This window comes from Oncorhynchus tshawytscha, linkage group LG09 (genome assembly GCF_018296145.1).
Source record: "Oncorhynchus tshawytscha isolate Ot180627B linkage group LG09, Otsh_v2.0, whole genome shotgun sequence".
Taxonomy (NCBI): domain Eukaryota; kingdom Metazoa; phylum Chordata; class Actinopteri; order Salmoniformes; family Salmonidae; genus Oncorhynchus; species Oncorhynchus tshawytscha.
The window spans coordinates 21,071,592-21,098,172 of record NC_056437.1 but is presented as its reverse complement, the minus strand read 5'-3'; the positions used below and the strand labels follow the sequence as shown (position 1 = coordinate 21,098,172).

At 43.2% G+C, this 26,581-nt stretch overlaps 1 protein-coding gene and 2 long non-coding RNA genes across 8 annotated transcripts in view; 1 reads left to right on the top strand and 2 right to left on the bottom strand.

Annotated features, from left to right (window-relative positions):
• The window catches only part of LOC112257546 (protein FAM222A), a 39,126-nt gene extending 31,261 nt beyond the window's left edge, over positions 1-7,865 (bottom strand). The window contains exon 1 of one of the 2 annotated variants that reach the window (XM_024431194.2): positions 7,562-7,865. The gene's annotated coding sequence lies outside the window, so the exon portion shown is untranslated. The remainder of the gene's footprint in view (positions 1-7,561) is intronic. The other variant, XM_024431193.2, reaches the window with a different exon arrangement.
• A 6,254-nt stretch (positions 7,866-14,119) lies between these two features.
• On the top strand, positions 14,120-18,301 carry LOC112257545. 4 transcript variants are annotated; one of them, XR_002954594.2, is made up of 7 exons: positions 14,121-14,250; positions 16,080-16,124; positions 16,208-16,853; positions 16,981-17,178; positions 17,312-17,804; positions 17,924-18,055; positions 18,163-18,301. It is a non-coding gene; the product is annotated as an uncharacterized LOC112257545 (long non-coding RNA). The 4 variants fall into 4 exon arrangements; XR_002954595.2 differs by having other exon boundaries at positions 14,127-14,250; positions 16,763-16,853; XR_002954593.2 differs by having other exon boundaries at positions 14,120-14,250; positions 16,080-16,853.
• Positions 18,302-18,863: 562 nt separating this feature from the next.
• LOC112257544 lies at positions 18,864-20,712 on the bottom strand. Of its 2 annotated transcripts, none has more exons than XR_002954589.2 (4): positions 20,026-20,712; positions 19,779-19,911; positions 19,583-19,661; positions 18,864-19,209 (listed from the first exon to the last, which is right to left on the bottom strand). It is a non-coding gene; the product is annotated as an uncharacterized LOC112257544 (long non-coding RNA). The 2 variants fall into 2 exon arrangements; XR_002954590.2 differs by having other exon boundaries at positions 19,840-19,911; positions 20,026-20,708.
• Between the last annotated feature and the right edge of the window lie 5,869 nt (positions 20,713-26,581).

Genomic DNA, 26,581 nt, shown 5'->3' with positions numbered 1-26,581 from the left:
TGGCAAACTCCAGGCGGGCTGTCATATGCCTTTTACTGAAGATTACTTCCGTCTGGCCACTCTACCATAAAGGCCTGATTGGTGGAGTGCTGCAGAGATGGTTGTCCTTCTGGAAGATTCTCCCATCTCCACAGAGGAACTCTGTAGCTCTGTCAGACTGACCATCGGGTTCATGGTCACCTCCCTGACCAAGGCCCTTCTCACCTAATTGCTCAGTTTGTCCGGGTGGCCAGCTCTAGGAAGAGTCTTGGCTGTTCCAAACTTCAACAGCGATGGAAACATTTTGGGTGTGAATATCACCTTCACAATCCAAAATAATTTCCAAATCTCCAGGTGAAATAATAGTAGCTAGATAAGTCATATAACTCCAGGCTAAATCTACAAACACTTCATTGGCTTGAAACCTAGTAGAGCTCAACAGAAACCAAACATCAGGAAACCCCCTATAAAAAGGCCACTAAAATGTGCAGTTGTGTCACAACACAATGCCACAGAGGTCTCAAGTTGAGGGAGCGTGCAATTGGCATGCTGACTGCAGTCATGTCCACCTTGAGCTGTTGCCAAAGAATTTCATGTTAAATTTCGCTACCATAAGCCACCTCCAATGTCGTTTTAGAAAATATTCCATTATGTCCAACTGGCCTCACAACCGCAGGCCACGTGTATGGTGTCTTGCGGGTGAGTGGTTTGCTGACGTTAACATTTTGAACAGAGTGCCCCAAGGTGGCGGTGGGGTTATGGTATTTGCAGTCATAAGCTACGGACAATGAATACAATCGCATTATATCGATGACGAGCTACTGGTGGCCCATTGTCGTCCCATTCATCCAACGCCATCATCTCATGTTTCAGCATGATAATGCACAGACCCATGTCACAAGGATCTGTACAAAATTCCTGGAAGCTGAAAATGTCCCTTTTTTTCCATGGCTTGCATACCCATTGAGCATGTTTGGGATGCTCTGGACAGACAGCGTGTTCCAGTTCCCGGCAATATCCAGTAACTTTGCACAGGCAAAGAAGAGGAGTGGGACAACATTCCACAGGCCACAATCAATTGCCTGATCAACTCTATGTGGAGGAGATGTGTCGTGCTGCATGAGGGAAATGGTGGTCACACCAGATACTGACTGGTTTTCTGATCTTTTTAAGGTATCTGTGACCAACAGATGCATATCTGTATTCCCAGTCATATGAAATCCATAGATTACATCCTAATGAATTTATTTAAATTGAATGATTTCCTTATATGAACTGTAACTCTGTCAAATCTTTGAAATTGTTACATTTATATTGTTGTTCAGTATATATTTTTTATAAAAATGTTCTAAACCTTACTAACAACAAAATATTAATCACATTTAGGCCAAGGGACCATGGAATAAGTTGAGTATAATTTAATTGATTAATTAGTTCTGGGAGGCTCACACGGGATATTGATATCCACAGTACTGCATCAATTCTTTGTTTTTAACATAAAAACACTAATTTAAGCTTAAAAACTGCAGTTCTCTTTCTGCCTCATGGATTAAAAAATATATATACACTGCTCAAAAAAATAAAGGGAACACTAAAATAACACATCCTAGATCTGAATGAATGAAATATTCTTATTAAATACTTTCTTCTTTACATAGTTGAATGTGCTGACAACAAAATCACACAAAAATTATCAATGGAAATCAAATGTATCAACCCATGGAGGTCTGGATTTGGAGTCACACTCAAAATTAAAGTTGAAAACCACACTACAGGCTGATCCAACTTTGATGTAATGTCCTTAAAACAAGTCAAAATGAGGCTCAGTAGTGTGTGGCCTCCACGTGCCTGTATGACCTCCCTACAACGCCTGGGCATTCTCCTGATGAGGTGGTGGATGGTGGATGGAGCGAGACATGATGTCCCAGATGTGCTCAATTGGATTCAGGTCTGGGGAACGGGCGGGCCAGTCCATAGCATCAATGCCTTCCTCTTGCAGGAACTGCTGACACACTCCAGCCACATGAGGTCTAGCATTGTCTTGCATTAGGAGGAACCCAGGGCCAACCGCAACAGCATATGGTCTCACAAGTGGTCTGAGGATCTCATCTCGGTACCTAATGGCAGACAGGCTACCTCTGGCGAGCACATGGAGGGCTGTGCGGCCCCCCAAAGAAATGCCACCCCACACCATGACTGACCCACCGCCAAACCGGTCATGCTGGAGGATGTTGCAGGCAGCAGAACGTTCTCCATGGCGTCTCCAGACTCTGTCACGTCTGTCACATGTGCTCAGTGTGAACCTGCTTTCATCTGTGAAGAGCACAGGGTGCCAGTGGCGAATTTGACAATCTTGGTGTTCTCTGGCAAATGCCAAACTGTAAGCACAACCCCCACCTGTGCTGTAAGCACAACCCCCACCTGTGGACGTCGGGCCCTCATACCACCCTCATGGAGTCAGAAACAGACCGTTTGAGCAGACACATGCACATTTGTGGCCTGCTGGAGGTCATTTTGCAGGGCTCTGGCAGTGCTCCTCCTGCTCCTCCTTGCACAAAGGCGGAGGTAGCAGTCCTGCTGCTGGGTTGTTGCCCTCCTACGACCTCCTCCACATCTCCTGATGTACTGGCCTGTCTCCTGGTAGCGCCTCCATGCTCTGGACACTACGCTGACAGACACAGCAAACCTTCTTGCCACAGCTCGCATTGATGTGCCATCCTGGATGAGCTGCACGACCTGAGCCACTTGTGTGGGTTGTAGACTCCGTCTCATGCTACCACTAGAGTGAAAGCACCGCCAGCATTCAAAAGTGACCAAAACATCAGCCAGGAAGCATAGGAACTGAGAAGTGGTCTGTAGTCACCACCTGCAGAACCACTCCTTTATTGGGGGTGTCTTGCTAATTGCCTATAATTTCCACCTTTTGTCTATTCCATTTGCACAACAGCATGTGAAATGTATTGTCAATCAGTGTTGCTTCCTAAGTGGACAGTTTGATTTCACAGAAGTGTGATTGACTTGGAGTTACATTGTGTTGTTTAAGTGTTCCCTTTATTTTTTTGAGCAGTGTATATTATTAGACGCCAAGAGGCGGGCCTTTAAAATGTTCCTTCCCAGGGCATGGGACCTGGTTCATCCAGCCATGCACTGCCAAAGTCATAGTAAAACTCCTTGTATGCTACCTTTCTCTCAATGTAGTTGTGTTCTGATTATGAGGGGTTCCCTGATGGAGACCTGCATGGAGAGCAGAGGGGAACAGGCCAGAAGATGACAAATCCCCTCTCATTATGGATCAAGAGTCTGGAGATAATGTGCTGATGGGGTGTGAGAAGATCTGTGTAAAACCCCAGGGAGATGACTGTTTGTAATTCGACTCGATCTGTTAGCCTCTGATACACTAACTACAGACTGGCCAAGCCATAAAAAGCTTAGTGAACCGTTTCTCGGGTGAAGACAAAGCACAAGCCAAGCCAAGCCAATATCTAGAATGTCAATTAGAGCAGAGTATGTCGATATATCAGTTTGGCTACAAGGCTACTCAGTCAATGTCTGGCATTCCCACTAGGCCTGGGTTATATCATTCCAGTATAATAAACATATCTAAGCATATTTTCCATCCTCCAACCCAAATGTTCCCCAAAATGAATGTTGTCTGTCAAAACCAACACAGACATTACAGGCAAAGCCAAAACAATGTAGGTGTATTTAGATTGGCTTTAAGCTCCGTCATATATTAAACATAGAGCATTACACACTGAGTGACAGCTGAAATTAAGAAACACAATATATACACAAAAGTATGTGGACAACACTTCAAATTTTGGGATTTGGCTATTTCAGCCACACCCGTTGCTGACAGGTGTATAACACTGAGCACACAGCCATGCAAACTCCATAGACAAACATTGGAGTAGAATGGTTTTACTGAAGAGCTGTGACTTCCAACGTGGAACTGTCAAAGGGTGCCACCTCTCCAACAAGTCAGTTCATCAAATTCCTGCCCTACTAGAGCTGTCCCAGTCAACTATAAGTGCTGATATTTGGAAGTGGAAACTTCTAGGAGCAACAAAGGCTCAGCCGCAAAGTGGTAGGCCACACACGCTCACAGAAGAATGCATAGTCCCAACTGTAAAGTTTGGTGGAGGAATAATGGTTTGGGGCAGTTTTTCATGGTTCGGCTATGCCCCTTAGCTCCAGTGAAGGTAAATCTTAACACTACAGCATACAATGACATTATACACCAGTGTTTCCCAACCCTGGACCTCAACTACCCCCAACAGTACACAGTTTCAGCACTTGACAAACACCTCAATCAACTCATTGAGGGATTGATGATTCTTTTATTTAACCAGGCAAGTAGGTTAAGAACAAATTCTTATTTTACAATGACGGCCAAACAACCCCGGCCAAACCCTCCCTAACCTGGACGACACTGGGCCAATTGTGCGCCGCCCTATGGGACTCCCGATCAAGGCCGGTTGTGATACAGTCTGGGATCGAACCCGGGTCTGCAGTGACGCCTCTAGCACTGGGATGCAGTGCCTTAGACCACTGCGCCACTCAAGAGCCCAAGTTGACGCAGGTGTGGTTGACCATGGTTACAATAAAAATGTGTACTGTTGGGTGTACTCGAGGCCCAGGGTTGGGAACTCAGTTTGGGGAAGGCCTTTTCCTGTTTCAGCATGACAATGCCTCTGTGCACAAAGCGAAGTCCATACAGCTCCTGAGTGGCACAGTGGTCTAAGGCACTGCATCTTAGCGCATCTCACTACAGTCCCTGGTTCAAATCCAGGCTGTATCACATCTGGGTGTGTTTGGGAGTCCCATAGGGCAGCGCACAATTGGCCCAGCGTCGTCCGGGTTTGGCCATCATTGTAAATAAGAATTTGTTCTTAGCCGACTTGCCTAGTTAAATAAAGGTTACTTTAAAAAAATAATGTTTGTCAAGATCGGCCTGCTCAGAGTTCTGACCTCAACTACATCTTACACCTTTGGGATGAATTGGAACACCAACTGCGAACCAGGCTTAATCACTAATGCTTGTGGCTGAATGGAAGCAAGTCCCAGCAGCAATGTTCCAACATCTAGTGGAAAGCCTTCCCAGAAGAGTGGAGGCTGTTATAGCAGCAAAGGGAGGACCAACTCCATATTAATGCACATGATTTTGGAATGAGATGTTCAACGAGCAGGTGTTCACATACTTTTGGTCATGTACTGTAATTAGCCACTGCTATTCAAAATGCAGATTTGACCGAATTATTAATGTAGAGCCCAGTCAAACGGATTGAATGTCAACTGAAGATGTATGAATAAAGCAATTTTCGTAGTGGGCATGTGGGGGAGGGTTAGTTAGAGCATTTTTCATTTAGTTTAATTACATTCTCTCAAAGGCCATAATGTTTATTTCAGGATTTTAATATATTCCGAGGCAATCCCATTATGATGCCAAATTATGTGAGTGGGCAGGAGTGAGAGCAGGTCCTCCCTGATGTTGTGTCAGATGCTTCATGTTATAATATTCATCCAGACAGAGGCCTTTCACTTACTGAGGCATGGAGTTGAATGGAATGAGTCTCAGGACTATCATCATGTATATGGCCTGATGGGCTTCAAAAGACTATCAATCAAAAGTGTATTTACAAAGCCTGTTTACATCAGCAGATGTCACAAATTGCTTATACAGAAACCCAGCACAAAACCACAAAAAGTGTAAGCAGAAGACTACACTGAGAACACAGCGACTTCAATAAAATATTCATTAAGTTTTGTCATGGATATAAAAGTTAGATAGTAAGTTGTTATTGCCATGATGTATCTCTTTTATAGGCCATGCTTAAACCACAGATGAGAAGAAGCTGCGACTTCCCGTCTCTCTAGCCAATAAATGATCTGACACAGCCAGGAAAGCATGCAGGATAGAATTTCAGTCCATGCTATCCGGTATCCTTGGGACGTTCCTACTCCTGCACTGAAGTTGACATTTAAAAATTGTTGGGGGTTAGGGACGTCCCAAGGATCCTAGGATAGATAGCAAGGTGCATAATATACATGGGCAAACTCTGCCTCTAGGTGCAACCTCCAAACTCTGCCTCTAGGTGCAACCTCCAAACTCTGCCTCTAGGTGCAACCTCCAAACTCTGCCTCTAGGTGCAACCTCCAAACTCTGCCTCTAGGTGCAACCTCCAAACTCTGCCTCTAGGTGCAACCTCCAAACTCTGCCTCTAGGTGCAACCTCCAAACTCTGCCTCTAGGTGCAACTCCAAACTCTGCCTCTAGGTGCAACCTCCAAACTCTGCCTCTAGGTGCAACCTCCAAACTCTGCCTCTAGGTGCAACCTCCAAACTCTGCCTCTAGGTGCAACCTCCAAACTCTGCCTCTAGGTGCAACCTCCAAACTCTGCCTCTAGGTGCAACCTCCAAACTCTGCCTCTAGGTGCAACCTCCAAACTCTGCCTCTAGGTGCAACCTCCAAACTCTGCCTCTAGGTGCAACCTCCAAACTCTGCCTCTAGGTGCAACCTCCAAACTCTGCCTCTAGGTGCAACCTCCAAACTCTGCCTCTAGGTGCAACCTCCAAACTCTGCCTCTAGGTGCAACCTCCAAACTCTGCCTCTAGGTGCAACCTCCAAACTCTGCCTCTAGGTGCAACCTCCAAACTCTGCCTCTAGGTGCAACCTCCAAACTCTGCCTCTAGGTGCAACCTCCAAACTCTGCCTCTAGGTGCAACCTCCAAACTCTGCCTCTAGGTGCAACCTCCAAACTCTGCCTCTAGGTGCAATGATCCCTCCTCCGGCTTTGACAATAGACGTGGAAACTAAGCCTTTGGAGTCAGCTTTGAAGGGCCAATAACATACTTCAAAGCATTTCCTGTAACCACTGGGATTCTGACACATAAGTCCTCCTTTATTGCAGGCTGTACATCCGCCACAAAACCGTTCTGCTCGCCTCAGACAGACAGAGGGGTACTTCTGAATGGAACTTCATGCCATAACATACCCTTTTGGTGCTTCCACGCAGTGTTTTGACTAGTTCCAAGTGCGCACAAAGAGGGAATTGAAAACAGTTAGCCTAATACTCAACATATTTTATTTTTTTAAATACCTGAATATGCTTTAAAAATGTTTCGGTCCTGTTGAAACAGGGCAGTAACGTCCTGTGTCCCAATCCAATAGATTGTATATTCTAGTATTATAGCTCACATCTGTCACACAGTTTCTCGAACTAGGTCCAAACCTATATTAGTGTGGTCTACTGGTCTCATTGCGCACAAAGCATTGATGAAAGTATTACATTAATCCATCCTTATTTGATTCAACTGGCTATATGAATGCACCACGTTTCATAAAAGGAGACCGATTGCCCTCCATCCCCATAATTCAGAGCCACTTGGCGGCATTTACGTAAATCTACAAATCTCTACCATAGCCTAGGCTACTAAAATGAATGCACCTGCAGATGACCGCAAACAATGCATTTGGCCTACTAAACGGATTGTATAGCATGGCGAGATAGCTTATTAATGATGGCAAATGAGGCAAAGCAATGTATTGACGACCAGAATAGTACATTAAAACAATTTCTTACATACAGCGTTCAGTGTTATCATAAGGCTTGTTTATATTTGGCTCGCCACGGCTCGATGCTTGCTCCCCTGCTCAGAAGGCGTATTTCCTTTGCCAAAGAGACGTCGCTGAAGTCCGATGAGACTGAGAATTATCGGTTTGAAAATATCCATGAGAACCACTTTTAAGAAGTATTATTCGAAATGGCAAATGTCTTGATATTGAAAATGAAATCGTTTGTAGGTGAATTCATTCCAATGTTCCTCTCATGTATTCTTCTCCCCACAGCCGACCGAACTGAAATATGTCGAAATGCATGAGATGAATTCTCACGACTGAACAAAACGGGCATCCGACCAATCAATTAAGAGCATATTTGAATATTCCCACGGCTCGGCCAATCGTTTGAAACAGAAGGCGGTAACCACGGTGACGCCCCAAGCGTCTAGGTGAGCACGTTATTATTTCGCGGAAAAACTTAAAGGGGTAGTGCATGGCTCCTGTCGGTCTACAACAAAGGAGAAAAAATGTCATTCACTCATGGTTGTTCGATAAGTACTTGATCAAACACAAATCAGCCTACATACATGATTCCTGAAATAAACCGTGTTGAGTGTGTCACCAATGTGTTAGGCTACCACAAAAAATGAAACATCCTCTAAATAAATGCTGCTGGCCCTGCTCAGTACACTTCAAAATGGCTTTAAAATAAATCTGAGATTAACTACAAATTGGATATCACGAAATTGGGGAGAAAAAGGGGGTAAAAGTACCGTAAAAAAACATACACCTGAGATAAAAAAAATATGTAATTTAATGTAGGCACATAGTATTGTAATAGTTGTTGAATGGGATTCCTTAATGCACAGTAAGAGCTTCATCTAAACAGTCAGCTTCAAGTTTACACACCTGAATGGGAGTTGAAGTCAGGTGCAATCTGACAACCTTTCCATCACAAATTATAATTTCATCAGCAATATGCCGTTACAGCAGAGACCACTTTAATTCAAAACACAGTCTCCATGGTAACTCTTGATAGCTGCTTGTTATGGCTTGTTGTTAGAAAATGATTACTTTCTGATGGTGCCAGGGACATGACCCCCCCCCCTTTGTGTGTGTGTGTGTGTGTGTGTGTGTGTGTGTGTGTGTGTGTGTGTGTGTGTGTGTGTGTGTGTGTGTTTGTGTGTGTGCATGAGTTTGAACTTGACTGAAGTGAGCATCAGCTGAAAATGCACCATATAATAGGCCAATCATACACAGATTGGATTGGATTGTTCACAAGGTCATTGTGTTCAGCCCGAAGTGCCTCAATCTTTTATACATTTCTTTTATCATACTCGCCAAAAGTTTGAGCTCTGTATTCTTCGTCTGGTAGCCTATGTTGTGTATGTGGGTAGAGGGGTGGAAGGCTGCAAGGTTGTGTGATAACTATTATAATTGACTAGAACTGTCATGGCGATTCCCTTTGAAATGCCACTGGCACTAACCAAATTGCCTCTACAGTAACTGTAGTGGGAACATTTGAGATTCTTCACGCTATATAGGGCTATAGAGTATATATTGCAAACAGTACTGTTTTTCCAGAAATGTATTTGCAGGCTTTGCCTGGATGCCCTTGGCTTTCTTTATCGTTTATTTTTATTTTTTTATCGCTTTGGTACTATTTTCACAAGTATGTGGTCAAATTTCACAACTCTTAGTACAAAGCTCAAAACAGATCATCAAATAGGCTGCTTTTTCAAAACTTTAATCACATTTTCAATTGACTAAGTATAACACATAACATCACAAAGTAACTTTTTCACCAAACCTAGTCAGTGTTTCATCTAGAAATACCTTTCATATAAAGTAATTGCCTTTCACAATGGCATGCTGATTCTCTTCTCATTTGTTTAAATACATTTGACCATCACTTAATCGAACTTAATGGTTAATCACATAACCGTTTGGTAAACGTATAGATTTTAAACTGCTTTGTCTACTATAAATGGATTTCGAGAACTACAGAAATAAAATGTGTGCTTGTAAAGTATAAACATCTAAATGACATGTATGATACATGATAACCATACATAATGACTACTCGTTATTGCTAATTGATTTCACATAGTGGTCACCATATAAAAGGGTGTGTGTGAACACTTACAATTTCTTTCAATCTCCCCAGCAGGATAAGAGAGGAAGAAATCAAAGAGTTTGTGGACAAGGGGCCCGTCAGAGAGGTGGGCATGGGCCCCATCAAAGAGGTCAGAGGTGGGCATGGGCCCCATCAAAGAGGTGGACATCAGAGAGGGAGGCAGACGAACACCGTGGGGGAAACATCTCCATGTGCGCAGCTATTTCTGAAGATGGTGTGGTAGGACGTATGACATTACTTGGATCCTACAACTCTGCACATCTCATTGTATTGAGCAGGCATGTCAAGGTGAAGTGGTTACCTATGTCATTGTGTGGGACAATGTCAGGTTCCACCATGCAGAGGTGGTTCAGGCATGGTTTCGGGCCCATCCCTGATTTGTGACCTTATACCTGCCCCCATACACTCCTTTCCTCAACCATATTGAGGATTTCTTTGGGGCATGGAGGTGGAAGGTTGAGCGAATAACAAGACTATGCAAAACTGTCATCAAGGCAAAGGGTGGCTACTTTGAAGAATCTAAAATATATTTTGATTTGTTTAACACTTTCTTTGGTTACTACATGATATTTCATAGTTTTGATGTCTTCACTATTCTACAATGTAAAAAATAGTCCAACAAATGAAGAAAAACCCTGGAATGAGTAGGTGTGTCCAAACCTTTGACTGGTACTGTATGGGAATGTGTGTGTGTGTGTGTGTGTCCAGGCTAATACTCCTGCGGGTGCAGCTGATAGTGTGCTCTGTTCTGAGGGGATGGCCACTTCCACTGGCTTCCAGGGTAAAACAGCATCACCCATCTCTGTCCTTAAGCTTTCTACCCCCTACAGCGGTATAAGGCACTGCATCTCAATGCTAGAGGCATCACTACAGACAATGGTTCGATTCCAGGCTGTATCACAACCGGCCGTGATTGGGAGTCCCATAGGGCAGCGCACAATTGGCCCAGTGTTGTTAGGCTGTCGTTGTAAATAAGAATTTGTTTTTAAATGACTTGCCTAGTTAAATAAATTAAATAAACAAATATCCTGCATCTGTGACCTCATTTCCTATTTACTCAGACATGCAGAAACACCCTGTGACCACAGCATCGTTTCATTTGCAGTTGTTCAATTAGCCTTAAAACAGCCCTGTAATTTTATCCATGTATTCAACATCACAGTTCACTCTGTAGCACACAGAGCCCTACTGTTCACCTCAGTGAATATTTCAAACAGTGTGAGCCAATAAATGTATTAGCCTATGAATAAAAAATACAAACTTAAAATCTGAACTTTATTTGTGCCCTAAAGTAAATTAGACATCTGTACTCTTTAAGACAAAATTGGACACTCACTATGTATAGTGTCATATACTAACCATTCGAACGTACAGCAGCTTTTATGAAGAATATTGAATCATGTCTTGACAATACCCATGAGTGCCATTCTTCAATATGAATAAGGGCTTTGAATGGTAAATGAGGTTACCATGCCAACCCCTTGTCTTATATGATATCAAATACATGGAGAAATGTTCTCCCAGTAACGGTTGTTGCTGCCAGACTTAAACAATGCAAAACACACTAATTAATTCATAAATTAGCTAATCGATCAAAGGGAAATTACTTTCATCCCCTTGAGCTTGTGACAGAAGAATAATTTGGAAAGGGCCCCTCCGCATTTAGTCTATCAGGACTCCTTATGCATATGAATGTTTTACAGTAATACAGAACATTTTCTTCAGCTAAACGATAATCTACTCATTCTTTTAGGCTTACTTAATTTGTGTTAAACCATTTTTTGCAGTTCTTACTGATAGTACTGCAAGTTTCATTCGTCAATCATACACAGAGAATAATACACCCTCATTGTAATATATTCTCAAAGTCTGAAATGGTTCTATAGATAGACACAGAAAAAGACCCCCACATCAGCATGATGATAATGGTAGAATTAGTGTATGACCAGCCTCATTAGAAATAGAAAATGTACTCTTAAATTTTAAAATCACTTTGTAGAATCAATCCACAATGTGGTTATATTCCTCTAATTTCAGTTTCCTTTTTTAAAAAGATCTCCTCTATTTGATGTTTCATTAGAAAATAATGACTTTCCAAAGCAGAATCTCTTTGATGAAGCAATTAACCACAACCAGGAAGAGAGAGCATTAAGTGAATTTCAACGGCAAAACTCAAAGGACAGTCACTCATCTGAACGTGTTTAGCTATGTTTCAATTTAGATTAGATTACCATTCTCAAACAGTCATTTTGCAGGATGTTAATTCTCCCCTTTCACTCAAAAATATTCTGCAGCAGTATTGTATGTCAGCATGTTTACAATATAGTATGTAAAATATATCCATGCTATATTGGCAAACTACAGTTATTCTTCCTAATGTACAGTAAATCATAAGATTTTCTAGTCTCCCACTAAAAATGAAATTCTAGCATGAAGTGAAATTCTGTATAAAGAGATTGAGAAAATAGAGCTATAATTCTGTCAGACAAAAGGGGTTAAATGTTCCTCTAGCTAGCTAGATTTAACACACACACACACACACACACACACACACACACACACACACACACACACACACACACACACACACACACACACACACACACACACACACACACACACACACAGCTTAAATGCTTTATATAAACAGAACATTTTGTTTTCAATTAATTCTTGATGAAGCAGTGAAAAATCATCATCTTGATTATGTTGTTTAATCCCCCTAAAAGAGAAACAACAAGGAGAGAGATGGAGATTATTTTTAATCCAGGGAGCCGCTTAGCAAAAACAATAGCATGACCAAGGGGACACACCGAGGGATGCAAATATGGATACATTTTGTCTGCCAAATATAACAAAGAGAAACAACATGCGGAAGCTGTCTGTGCAATCTGTGAAAGGCTTTTAGGGAATGGAGGAAAAATGAAATATAGATTGAAAACCATCTACGTGATTACATTTACCCTGAAAGGCTGAGACAGATGTCTTCGAGCTTATATTAATCAATACAAAACTATAAAGCATGAGGATAATCTAATCACTGCATTACCATGTTAGCTCTCCACATTGGAAAACTGGTGTTACAAAAGCCAATATGAATATAGGCCAAACCAGGATACAAATATGGCATTTTTGTAATTTTGGTTCATGTTCATGCTAAAATTATATTTGTTAGGCATTGTTTTCATATTTATCTAATACAGCAAACAACATCTGCTTAGTTTGAATGATCAACATTATATATATATATTTTTAAAGTAACCTTTATTTAACTAGGCAAGTCAGTTAAGAACAAATTTTTATTTACAATGATGGCTTACCTCGGGCCAAAACCGGACGACGCTGAGCCAATTGTGTGCCGCCCTATGGGACTCCCAAACATGGCCGGATGTGATGCAACCTGGATATAACGCTATAACATATGTTCAGACTGTTTAGACTCAGGTCTATTCACTAAAAGATACTCTCAACTTCTTAACCAAGACCCCCTGTGCTTTCCCAACTCCCATCCTATCTCAGTCATGCCATTTTGCTGCTGGTTGACTGTCTCTCACTGCTGAGGATGTCAGGCCTTCCCCCTCCCTCTACAGAGTGTCCTCATCAGAGCGGAATGAACCTGGCGCTGACACTAATAAAGAATACCATCTGTGCCTGGCAGGCGGAAGGAAAGAGGCGAGTGAACCAATGAACTTCTCTGTAGCATCGTTTCTCTCACCCCATGCCACTGGCTCCCCTGAGCTCTGTCATGATGAAAGGGGAAGAGTGGTGCAGGGGTAATTAAATTCCAGCAGGGGTCAGAGGCGACCCCGATAGCACTGTCTGTAACAGGGTCAGCAGAGACAATATGACTCTGAGGTTTAGCAATGCCAAAGAGACTAATTGTGGAAAAAGCATTATCTTCCATCTCTCAGACGATCACATACAGTTCAACAATATGAGTACTGTACTCAACAGTACCTATGGGGATGAAAATAGCCCCCTGGTCTCATTAGTGGAGAGGTGAAGTTGTATTATCATACACTTTATCTCTGAGAGAAGACTTATAGTCATTTTTTAAAATGTTTATATAATTTTTATCTCTACATCTGTGTTCATTGAGCCTTTTTATTTTCTGTATTGTTGAGAATCCACTTTCAGCTTCAAATTGAGTGGCACAATGGTATAAGGCACTGTGTGTCAGTGCTAGAGGCAGACACCCTGGTTCGAATCCAGACTGTATCACAACCAGCTGTGATTGGGAGTCTCATAAACCGACACTCAGTTGCCCCAGTGTCGCCCGGTGTAAGCCGTCAGTTGTAAATAATAATTATCCTTGCCTTGTTAAATAAAGGTCAAACAAATGTGGAATTATGATGCGAGTCTGTGATGATGTATTGAAAAATATATCTACAACAAACCCTCTTCTGTCTGTGGTATTGCCACCTGCTGGTTTACATTCCCTCTCACAACCATACTTCACTCCACAATTGGTTTTACGAGATTACGCATCTCGAATACACCAAGGATGGTTGACTGGAATGTAGACCGCCAAGGCTGGGAAAAAAAGATCAGGACTACGAGCACGAGTCTGTGAAGTAAGATATCAATTTAACTGATTACAAAATGTAGTTAAGAAAGTTTACATGACCATTTATTTAAGTTAAAGAAATGTTTGTCTCATAATGTAATTTGGCTTTACAGCCACTGTAAGAGACCGTCACGACATTAGCTAGGGTGGCTAGCTAGGTAAAAGTTAGCTGTGGTAGCCTAACGTTAGCTACAATCGCAATGGAAATGTATACCTAGCAACACTTAACGTTAAGTTTATCAAAACCAATCGATTATGGGGCACAGGGGCAGCTATTGTGAGAACTGGGTCGGCCTAAGTACGTGACGTAGCCTAAATAATTAATATTATACTGTTTATTGGTTATGTAAATGAAAATGCCATCGAGCTGCAAAGCACATTGAATTGAATGACGCCACACACACAGGGCGCATTCGATTATGCTGAGCCGCGAGTATGCCCGGTACATGAAAGGGAAAAAGATGTGAGGGGGGAGTGACCTTTTCAATTCGAACAAAACTCTGCGCGGCTTGGTCATGTTTTCAACAAGTCATCATGGTGCATAGTCCAGAAACAAACATGTATTTTCTATAAAATATATGTTTGAATTTTCAAACTCTTTTTCATTTATTAAAAGCAATCACTTTTACATCTGACCCTTTTTAATTTATTTTTTATTTCACCTTTATTTAACAAGGTTGGCCAGTTGAGAACACGTTCTCATTTACAACTGCGACCTGGCCAAGATAAAGCGAAGCAGTTCGACACATACAACAAAACAGTTCAAATCAAAATCAAAGTTTATTTGTCACATGCACCGAATACAACAGGTGTTGACCTTACAGTGAAAGGCTTACTTACAGGCTCTAACCAATAGTGCGGAGAGAGAAAAAGTGTGTGTGTGTGTGTGTGTGTGTGTGTAGCTAAGTAAAGAAATAAAACAACAATAAAAAGACATTTGAAAATAAGAGTAGCAAGGCTACAGTATATCACAAATGTGAATACACCCCTCACATTTTTATAAATATTTGAGTATATCTTTTCATGTGACAACACTGAAGAAATGACACTTTGCTACAGTGTAAAGTAGTGAGTGTACCGCTTGTATAACAGTGTAAATTTGCTGTCCCCTCAAAATAACTCAACACACAGCCATTAATGTCTAAACCGCTGGCAACAAAAGTGAGTACACCCCTAGGTGAAATTGTCCAAATTAGGCCCAATTAGCCATTTCCCTCCCAGGTGTCATGTGACTCGTTTGTGTTACGCTGCCCCCCTACTCCTGTAGAAGTGGACAGAAAGTGACTTTTTGGACCTGAAAACATTCAAGAAATAAAGGTGCTCAAAGTTTACCCAATTTGCATACCCCACTATACCATGAGACTTCATCACTGGAAAAGATTATCAGTTGATATTGATATTATTTGACAAACAGCATTGTCAAACTATTTTATAATTTCAGGAGAGAAAAAAAAGTAAAAACATGTTACTTTTTTAACCTGTAGTGTCAATTATCTAAAAACAGAAAAACACATTTTAAGAAATCATGTTCGCATGTGTTGGAGCTTAGACCCTATTTTAGACCCTCATGTGAGCTTAGACCCTATTTTACATCAGCAAAGTTTTTTGTTGTTGCTCCCGCTATCGGTTGAAACTTGAGACACAACATTCTCTTGAATACAGGGTGGGTGTTATGTCCCATGCTGAATAGCCATCATTTCTGAACAGGTTACCTATACATTTAACAACACAGCAGCTTTTCGGCATGTTCTGTTATTTCTATATATATATATATGAATTTCATGCCAGAAACTGCACACTTTAGAAGACTAAATAGTTGTATTACTGCTTTTACAGGTGATATGCGAGAGGAAAAACAAAAAATCAAGGAATATTTGGAGGGTAAGTTTAGATAGTTGCCAATGCTGGCTAGTGCAAATTCCAATTTGTGAACACATTGCTAACCTTTAACCTTGCTGACACAGAACGGTGCTATGTTCCATTGCTGAGGGATACCAACAACAGCTTCCAGCCTGTGATTGGCTTGCCATGGTCTCCAAGCCCATTGGAGGTGTATTTTAATTCGCTGGGATCTGCAGTGGTCGGGAGTCCCATAGAGCCAATCATGACTGTGAAAGCTTTTGTGGGACCACTCAGTCCTTCTACACCATCATTTGAAATCATATTCATTCTCAATAACTTGGAGTATTGGTATTACAATTTACCCCTAATGGTGAAGGTACATAAGGCTGTCAGAATTTAGATATGATTTCATTGTTTTAGCACTATCCACAGAGTTTTTAAACTGTGGCACGCAACAATAAATCAGCACAATTTACTTTTTGGTTTGCTGGCGTCTTTCAGCTGACATTGGGATCATGTATACAGTGCCAATTTTGATTTAAAAAAAGAGTAATGTACAATACAGCGAACTTAGCTAACAAGGCTTTTGTGGAAAGTGCATGGAGGCCGCCATCTTTATGCACCTCCACTATTCTATGTCTCTAAATGTTACAAGCCAGTAACTGTTTGTCTTCCAGGCAGATGAGTTCCACAGACTATGGAGAACTCCACCCAGGGATCGAGCAGAGTATTTCCACCGTATTCTCAAATCTGACCCTGTGTGGGGAGGTGAGTGAACAGAATAATAATGACAATGGGCAAATTACCATGATTAGGATTAAACAAAACAGCATTTGGGTCCCAAAGGGAACAGACATAGTACAGTGTATATTATCTGAGTGATCCCTATTGTCAGGGAGATTGCACATGATATGGCGCATCCTTGGGGAGAGTACTGGGACTTCCTGGATAGCTTCATTGACCTGTCTACAGAGGAGGGACTGAGGAGGTTGGAGGAGTATCTGGATAGGAAGGACCAGACTGAGCATCCCCTAGAAGGATATGAGAAGACAGGGGACTGGTGCTGGATTTAAAACATCAACCCCCTCCAAAGGTAAGAACTTCCATAGCAAACCTTAGAAACATTGATGGTATGTGATAACATCATATTATTAAAGGCTTAAAATTATAGTGGGAAATTCCCCCAAAATAATCTACAATTCATCATGTGGTTGATGTCATTCCAGAGGAGCAGAACCAGAGCCATGTCCTGATCAACAACACCCTGAATGACAGAATGTCTCCATCACAAAGGAGAAAAGTTCCCAGTCTCCTGTGTGTAAACTCCTGCCAGAGTTTGAGAAATCTAGCCTAAAGGATGGCTCTGTCCAAGTGGAGGACCAGGAGGAGGTAAAGAGTGTTGAAGGCCGTCTGGCTCCCTCTGTACCCAGGAAAGAGGTCCTGGACCTGGGGAATGACAGTTTCTGGAGGACCTGGGAGGGGAGTCCAGTGAAGAGGCAGGTGGAGGAGCTCTCCAACCCCAGCTCAGAGGAGTATCTGACAGCAGACGAGGGCTCAGACTCTTGAGTGCCCAGGTAGTCCCCGAGACAGGAGAAGAGAAAGTAGAGGCTCAGGATCCTCTTGCACATCTTACAAAACCATGAAGGGAGACGCTTTGAAAGAAACAATTCTGACAACCGACACCCCTACAAAACGAAGACAGGTACTGTTCATGGACAGGTAAGTCTATATTTACTGTAACAGTAAATTATATCAGTCAACCTGTCAAAACGATCTGCTGCATTTGTTTTGGTAACCCAAGGACATGTTAACCAATGTTCTTTGAATTTTTCTTGCAGGGAATCTCCCACCAAGTTAGACAGTGAGGTCCTGTCTGCAATGAATAACATGGAGATTGACCCTGAGAGAAACCCCTGCATTACTAAGTGGAGGAACACCATTATGGCCTATCCCTCTTCACATTGGCTAAGGTGAGTTAGATACCCATTCCGTTTCTTTATGCTGTGTCAACAGACTTATACCTGTATTGTCTTCGATGCTCCAGGTGGTTCATTCTGCTGATGTTGTGTATTTCCAGTCCGGCCAAGGCCGACAAGGAGGAAAAGCTTGACTGGGAAACCAAACTGTTCTCCCAGCAGGCTCAGCCAAGGCCCCCACACTCCTGCTCAGAGCTGTTGCACCCAGACCATCCTCTGCAGGACCCTCTTCCGCTCCCCAAACTGGCACAGGGAAACCACAAGAAAACAGGATGTCACGTCCCAGGATCTGAAGGTGGTGTTGCACATACAAAAGGGAAAGTTGGCCAACATCCTGCACCACCACAGCAGGTCCATAGTCTAACAACTGACTTTATAACCCAGGCAGTCCTTATTTTACCCTTGTGCTGGTTTCCATTTGTACAACTCTTTCAGCTGTTCTATGCAAGGCACTGCTCCACTTAACACTATCTTATCAGGTAGCTAGTCAACAGCACTAATGCTGCCTGCCTACATGCATGTCCTCAATGCAAGCATTCTCTTCTGGCAGATAGCATAGCTACAGATTACACTTTCAACTTGAAGTTACCTAATGGTGTACACTTTTCCCAATGCCTATGTAATGTGTGTGTATACAAGATGCTTTATACATTAAAATGTTCAAAAATTGCTTTTGTATTGTTAGTCACTATTACCTTATTCCAAAGATACATTTGGAGAGTTTTAAATTGTTTTAATTTATACCTATACACAAGAATGATTATGGCTGTATTCAGATAACCGTTTATTCATAAAATGTAATAAGCATGATCAAATAAATCAATTTATAATGAAAAGATACTGTAAAGTACATTATTTCAAATGTTTTTCCATACAAAACTCTAGTCAAAAGAATGATTCCCAACGTGGGCAAAACTATCTTGTAGAGGAGAAATGTTTGCTTCAAATGATGTGGCAGCAGAAGGTCAGGTTACATGGGGTCAGCCAATGGTGGTGGAGTGTCAGGTACGGGTAAGTTTTTCAGGAGGCATAAAGCCTGAGTCGCCCATCCTCAGTCCCACCCTGCCACTCGGTCTGATGGTGATCCAGGTGATGCTGCCGTTATTCAGGCCCAGCCGCCGCCAACCTTCTGGGGGAAACTGCAGAGCCTTGGATCAACCAAGAGAAACCGTTCCATATTGTAAGAACATTTGCCCTCACAATCAATGCCTAAAGAAATATCCCTATTAAAAACATTACCATAGGAAACCAGGACATTGGACTAGATTATTAGAGACTGCTGAGCATCAACTAGTAGATTATACAGAGCATATCTTTTGTTTTTCACACCTTTTACAGTAATCAATGAATTTCTTGAATGTTCACCTCGCTGAGGACAATCACTCACTATGCATTAGCTGAGCTATGCTCTGCTTGTGAAAAGAAACGCAACTCCATTCCTAGTGTATTGTTGATTGACGTGAGGCACTGACCTGCACACAAAGTAGTGAAAAACATTTGTGTGGCAGACAAGGATCTTACATCTGTCCTCTGCTTGCTGTCTGCACGGTGGATGTAGCGACGGAAGGCTACCTGCGATCCGAGCTCCATCTTCATGATACTGCAAAAACCAAAGAACCAGTACAGGGTGTAAGGGAAAGTTATGACAGATATCCAATTTTGCACAGCGCTTAACACAGATTGCTTTGACTCAAGAGCTAAATAGATTGTATCTCACAAGAAAAAGGTGAAGTGGGTAATTGCATCTATCTCCGGGATTAAGCACAGCCATCACTCACAGTCAGGTTTCCAGGTGGCACAGGCTCAATAGGAGCATTCTCTCTAAGCAGGTCACAGCTCACTTTATCCAACTTTAATGCAGAGAGAGAAACAGACAAGTTCAATGGTTAGGACACTTCAGACTGTAGGCTTAGAATTGCTTTTGAGTTTGAGGTTAGAATGAGTGGTGTCCTGTTGTCTCTGACCAGGAAAATAGTTGCTGATGTTGCTGGTCTCTGTGGCACAGGTCATGGTGGAGTGGACCATGACATCATACTTCAACGCCAATCGCTGATCAGTGTACTCGAATAATGTGTACAATGTTGAGATTCAGTACAAAAAGTTTGTGTTGTTAGCATCAGCTAGCCAGCCAACCCACCTGCCTTGTTGCTGCTGGTATGCTAAAGTAGCATACGTGCTAGTTAGGTAGAAAATAACAACCGTAGTGATTTATCATCACTGTTTGTTTGACGTGTGATATCTGACCTGTGATATCTTGTCTGTATTTCGTTTAGTTAGCTAGTCCCTACCATTACGAAGTATCAACTCGACCTGAGATGATTGAAGTTGGTTCATGATGATGTCTCCATCAGTAACCTAAAAAGGGAGTAGCTAACTTGCGTCGTCATCGAGCATCAAACGGAATAAACCATGGCCACGGTTCTGTTGGCTGGGATTGGAGAGCACACTTAACTGTCAATCATTCACAGAGAGATATTGACATCAATCACATCAGTAGATTTCTTGTAATATTTTTGCAATCTTGACAAATCAAATCAAATTGTATTTGTGACAAGCGCCGAATAAAACAGTTGTAGACCTTACAGTAAAATGTTTACTTCCAAACTGTTCACCAACAATGCAGCTTTAAGAACATACATCCCCCCCCCAAAAAAAGAGTAAGATAAGAATAACAAATAATTAAAGAGCAGCAGTAAATAACAATAGCGAGGCTATATACAGAGGGTACCGGTACAGAGTCAATGTGCGGAAGCACCGGTATCGAGGTAATTGAGGTAATATGTGCATGTAGGTAGAGTTATTAAAGTGACTATTCATAGATAATAACAGAGAGTAGCAGCAGCGTAGAAGGGGGGGGCAATGCAAATAGTCTGGGTAGCCATTTGATAAGCTGTTCAGGATACTTATGGCTTGGGGGTAAAAGCTGTTTAGAAGCCTCTTGGACCTAGACTTGATGCTCCAGGAACCGCTTGCTGTCCGGTAGCAGAGAGAACAGTCTATGACTAGGGTGGCTGGGCTTTCCTCTGACACTGCCTGGTATAGAGGTCCTGGATGGCAGGAAGCTTGGCCCCAGTGATGTACTGGGTCGTACACACTACCCTCTGTAGTGCCTTGCGGTCGGAGGCCGAGCAGTTGCCAAACCAGACAGTGGTGCAACTCGTCAGGATGCTCTCGATGGTTCAGCAGTAAAACCTTTTGAGGATTTGAGGACCCATGCCAAATCTTTTCAGTCTCCTGAGGGGGAATAAGTTTTGTCGTGCCCTCTTCACGACTGTCTTGGTGTGCTTGGACCATGTTAGTTTGTTGGTAATGTGGACGCCAAGGAACTTGTAGCTCTCAACCGGCTCCACTATGGCCCCTTCGATGAGAATGGGGACGTGCGCGGTCCTCCTTTTCCTGTAGTCCACAATCATCTCCTTTGTCTTCATCACGTTGAGGGAGAGGTTGTTGGCTGGCTTATCGACTGGGTGACTGGAAACTGCAGCCTCCCTGGGCCTGGCCTACACTACCTACTCCACAGATCACTGCGACTTCATCGGGTCAGTGTGCGTTTGTTCATACATGTAAGAGCTGCTAGCTCATCAGTTCACCACTGAGACATGTATATGGATTGTGGATTGTGATGAATAGGTTCATGAGATTTTGTGAGTTTCTGATGGCTGTTTGTTGCCACTAAAGTCTCAGGTGGAGGGAACTACATCTCCCAGCAGCCCTTTGAGCATCTTTCATGGTCAGCTGCAGTCTCTACTGGGCAGGAAGGCCAGGTCAGAGGAGACCCATGGAGATGAGGATAACTACGAAGCTTCACAGGCGTGTTGTGCCTGACGGTGGGTCTCACCTCCTCCATTCTACACTTTTCTTTTTGTCATCAGATCCTGAATGCGTCAGTCATGGCTGGGGTAGATATGTTCTCAGCCCCTGGGTGCTCTGCTGAACTCAGCCAAAGACCTGTCCTCCTGCCTTCCTGCTCTCGTGCCTATGGGCCTGTACCTGCCTGCCCCTCTCTGCTGCCCCCAACCTGCACACACACAACACACAGGTACTAAAAAGAGTATATCCACACCCAACTGGGGCGGGACTGAATCAATTGTCCACCACCATTCCCAACCTGAAATATAGAAATATCTAAAAACTGGAATTAAACCTGTAGGTGTCAATGCATTCACTGGAAGGTCTTGTGCAGTTTCGGAAGTTTCCATGCACTTAGGTTGGAGTCATTAAAACTAGTTCTCAACCACTCCACAAATTTCTTGCTAGCTAGCAACTTAGCTTGGCTTCTTGCTGCCCTCGTGTAACAGGTAGTCAGCCTGCCATGCAGGCTCCTCGTGGAGTACAATGTAAGGCAGGTGGTTAGAGTGTTGAACTAGTAACCGGAAGGTTGCAAAAACGAATCCCCGAGCTGACAAGGTAAAAATCTGTCGTTCTGCCCCTAAACAAGGCAGTTAACAAACTATAGTTTTGGCAAGTCGGTTAGGACATCTACTTTTTGCATGACACAAGTCATTTTTCCAACAATTGTTTACAGACAGATTATTTCACTGTATCACAATTCCAGTGGGTCAGAAGTGTACATACACTTAATTGACTGTGCCTTTAAACAGCTTGGAAAATTCCATAAAATTATGTCATGGCTTTAGAAACTTCTGATAGGCTAATTGGCATAATTTGAGTCAATTGGAGGTGTGCCTGTGGATGTATTTCAAGGCCTACCTTCAAACGCACTGCCTCTTTGCTTGACATTGTGGGAAAATCAAAAGAAATCAGCCAAGACCTCAGAAAAAAAATATTGTAGACCTCCACAAGTCTGGTTCATCCTTGGGAGCAATTTCCAAACACCTGAAGGTACCATGTTAATCTGTACAAACAATAGTACACAAGTATAAACACCATGGGACCACGCAGCCGTCATACCGCTCAAGAAGGAGACGTGTTCTCTCTCCTAGAGATGAACGTACTGTGGTGCAAAAAGTGCAAATCAATCCCAGAACAGCAAAGGACCTTGTGACGATGCTGGTGGAAACAGGTAAAACGAGTCCTATATCGACATAACCTGAAAGGCCACTCAGCAAGGAAGAAGCCACTGCTCCAAAACTGCCATAAAAATGCCAGAATACAGTTTGCAACTGCACATGGGACAAAGATCGTATTTTTTGGAGAAATGTCCTCTGGTCTGATGAAACAAAAATAGAACTGTTTGGCCATAATGACCATAGTTATGTTTGGAGTAAAAAAGGGGAGGCTTGAAAGAAATAAAAGCTGAAATAAATCTTTCTCTCTGTCACGTGCTTTAGGTCAGGGTGTGACTCAGGGCTGTTCTAGTTGTTATATTTCTATGTGGGTGTTTTAGTATGGTTCTCAATTAGAGGCAGGTGATTTTCATTGTCTCTAATTGGGGATCATACTTAAGTTGTCCATTGCCCCCTCCTGCATTGTGGGAGATTGTTTTCAGTTAGTGTCTAAGTGTGCGTTGTACTGGATGTTTGTTCATTCTTTGTTGGTTTTGTGAAGTTTCACTTTGTAATAAAGTATGTGGAACTCTACGCGCCTTGGTCCGTACCTTTCGACGAACGTGACACTTTCTACTATTATTCTGACATTTCACATTCTTAAAATAAAGTGGTGATCCTAACTGACCTAAGACAGGGAAATTTTACTTGGATTAAATGTCAGGAGTTGTGAAAAACTGAGTTTAAATGTATTTGGCTAAGTTGTATGTAAACTTCTGACTTCAACTGTATGTATGTACCTGCTCAAAGCTATAGAGAAAACAATTATATCTCTATACTTAGGACCCGTCAGGGGTGTTAGGACAGCTGTTGAAGGGGACATACCGTGTCAGGGGTCCTCCAGAAGGTGATGCTGCTCCTGAGATCTGCAACTGGTACATCAGCCCCCTGTGACATTCTCAACATCTCCTGCACAAGGTATTTAGTCTCTTCTCCTACACAAGGTAGTGTACCCTGCTATCTATGTCCCTACACCCTCCCCCTCCTATCTGTTTTAGAATACATAGTTACCTTCATAAAATGGGGGAAACGCCTCAATTTTCTTGAGTGAAATTAGACTATTTGGAGTATTATGTTGAATCTTGTGTTGACTAACTTGGTTGTCGGTCTTTAGATCAGTCAGAAGGACTCCCAGCAGCAGCCGTGTGTGGCCAAGGCCTTTCTAGAGGCTTTGATGAAGTTTGTGACCCGCAGTGGATTCTTCAGACTGGACCCAATGGGGACGGAACTCTGGACTCGGTCACTATACAAACTATTAGTAAGAGACTTTCTATGTTTGTCACACCATTGGACTACATTCATCCATTGAAGCAGAGCCTAATTGGAGATACTTTTTCCTCCAGTCTGCTGCAGGGAGCTATGTGGCCTGTGCTGGATGTTGCATGTCAGGGACCGGTTCTCAATGTCTTGCAGGAAGTATCAGGCTGTAAGGAACCATGGGAGAGATCCCCAGGCACAACACAATGTTTTTTTTTGACTGTGTATATTGTTTGTTGTATCTTGTTCAGCCTGGAGTGTGTGTTTGTGTTATCCTCTGTCATTTATAGTCAGTTAACAACCTGCTTATTATGCATATTTCGCCCTGTAGGTCCCTGATGACGGTGAGGTGAAAGCAGCCTATGAGGAGGCTCTCCACTGGGCCTGTCGTTAAATGTGGAAGACACATTTCAGTTGAATGCTTTCAGTTGTACATATGACTAGGTATCCCCCTTTCCCTTTTCCTCCTCAGTTTGATCCCTGAACTACCCCTGGTATTACTGACCAGCAGTCACCTCATTCACATGTATTCACAGACATTCCTATTCAGTTACTTGTGTTTTTCCAGGTCCTACACAGGAGAGGTACAGATTAGTGACATCATGTCTCTTTTCCCAGGCTGTTGTCTTCCTCCAGGTGGCAGAGACAGATGCAGGTCTTCACTGAGGAGGAGGAGGAGTCAGTCAGGGTCCCTCTGAGATGGAAGTACAACTCACTACCGCAGAGACTAAGGCACTGCACTGTCCCAGGTAGCTACTATCTACTACTATCTCTGCTCTTCACCTTCCTGCCCAGACTTAAGTAAAGGCTAATATTAATGTTTCTTACTGATTTTCATTATCTTTCTTTCTCTCTTCTAGCCTCAGGACAGAATGGCGGGGAGATGATTCAGGAGCGGCTCTGACAGAGGAAGAAGGACCTGAGGCACCTGGCCCACCTGGAGCTCTACCTGTGGGAGAGGGAGGAGGAGAGGGGGTAGGAGGGCAGGAGGCTGTAGCCCTGCTAGAGAGGTGGGGACCAGACTGAGTAACCGCACCCTGACGGACTGTGGGCTCCCCCTGCTGTACAGCGATGGAGACACAGCTGAGAACACGGCTGAGAACTGAGGCTCTCTCTCCTAATCTGCACAGCAGGCCTCATAACAGGTAGAGAGGCTTAGACATTAGCTTTACCTTGATCTAATTAAAATCTTCCAGAAATATTACTCAGCTAATCCTCAGAATTTACAGTGTCAACCCTTTTTGTTTTCAGCAGAAGCAAGAGTGTGATGTTGCAAGACCGAGCAGACAAGTAAGACCGAGCAGACAAGTAAGACAAGTAAGACCGAGCAGACAAGTAAGACAAGTAAGACCGAGCAGACAAGTAAGACCGAGCAGACAAGTAAGACCGAGCAGACAAGTAAGACCGAGCAGACAAGTAAGACCGAGCAGACAAGTAAGACAAGTAAGACCGAGCAAACAAGTAAGACAAGTAAGACCGAGCAGACAAGTAAGACAAGTAAGACCGAGCAGACAAGTAAGACAAGTAAGACCGAGCAAACAAGTAAGACAAGTAAGACCGAGCAAACAAGTAAGACAAGTAAGACCGAGCAGACAAGTAAGACCGAGCAGACAAGTAAGACCGAGCAGACAAGTAAGACCGAGCAGACAAGTAAGCCCGAGCAGACAAGTAAGACAAGTAAGATCGAGCAAACAAGTAATGGTGGGTGAGAGCATCCAGGAGGAGGTCCAGAGCCGCCTGGGTCCAGCCCAGGACCCTGCTGTGGGGGAGGACAGCCCCTCCCTGTGGTAGTGACCTGGGAGTTTGAGCTGGAGGATAAGGATTACCTGCGTTTCCTGGAGCTCTTCCTCAGCTAAGTGGCGGAGAAGGATGGCCCTGACCCAGACTGGTTGTGACCCTCCCTGCTGAAGGGCTTCTGTAGCCACTCCCTCACCTTCAATGTTCTCACCACCCTTTGCCGCCGCCAGAGAGACGGATGCCACACCCCCATGTTCAGAGATGGACACTGCTACAAGCCAGTCTGTCTTCGTTACCATCCCTGAACCACCTTCTTGGTTTCTCCACCACGAGCCCACCAACTCCCAGACCCAGCATGTCTGCCAGAGCCCTGCCCTTCCCTGGGCTCAGGATGCAGTCCAGCCCAGCTCCAAAACTCACACCTCAGAGGCCTCCTCACCTCAGAGTCAGAACTCTGTTCCCTGGGAGCAGACATCAGAGTGCTGGACGTTTGGGCCCCAGGCCTCCATGGAGGCTGTGG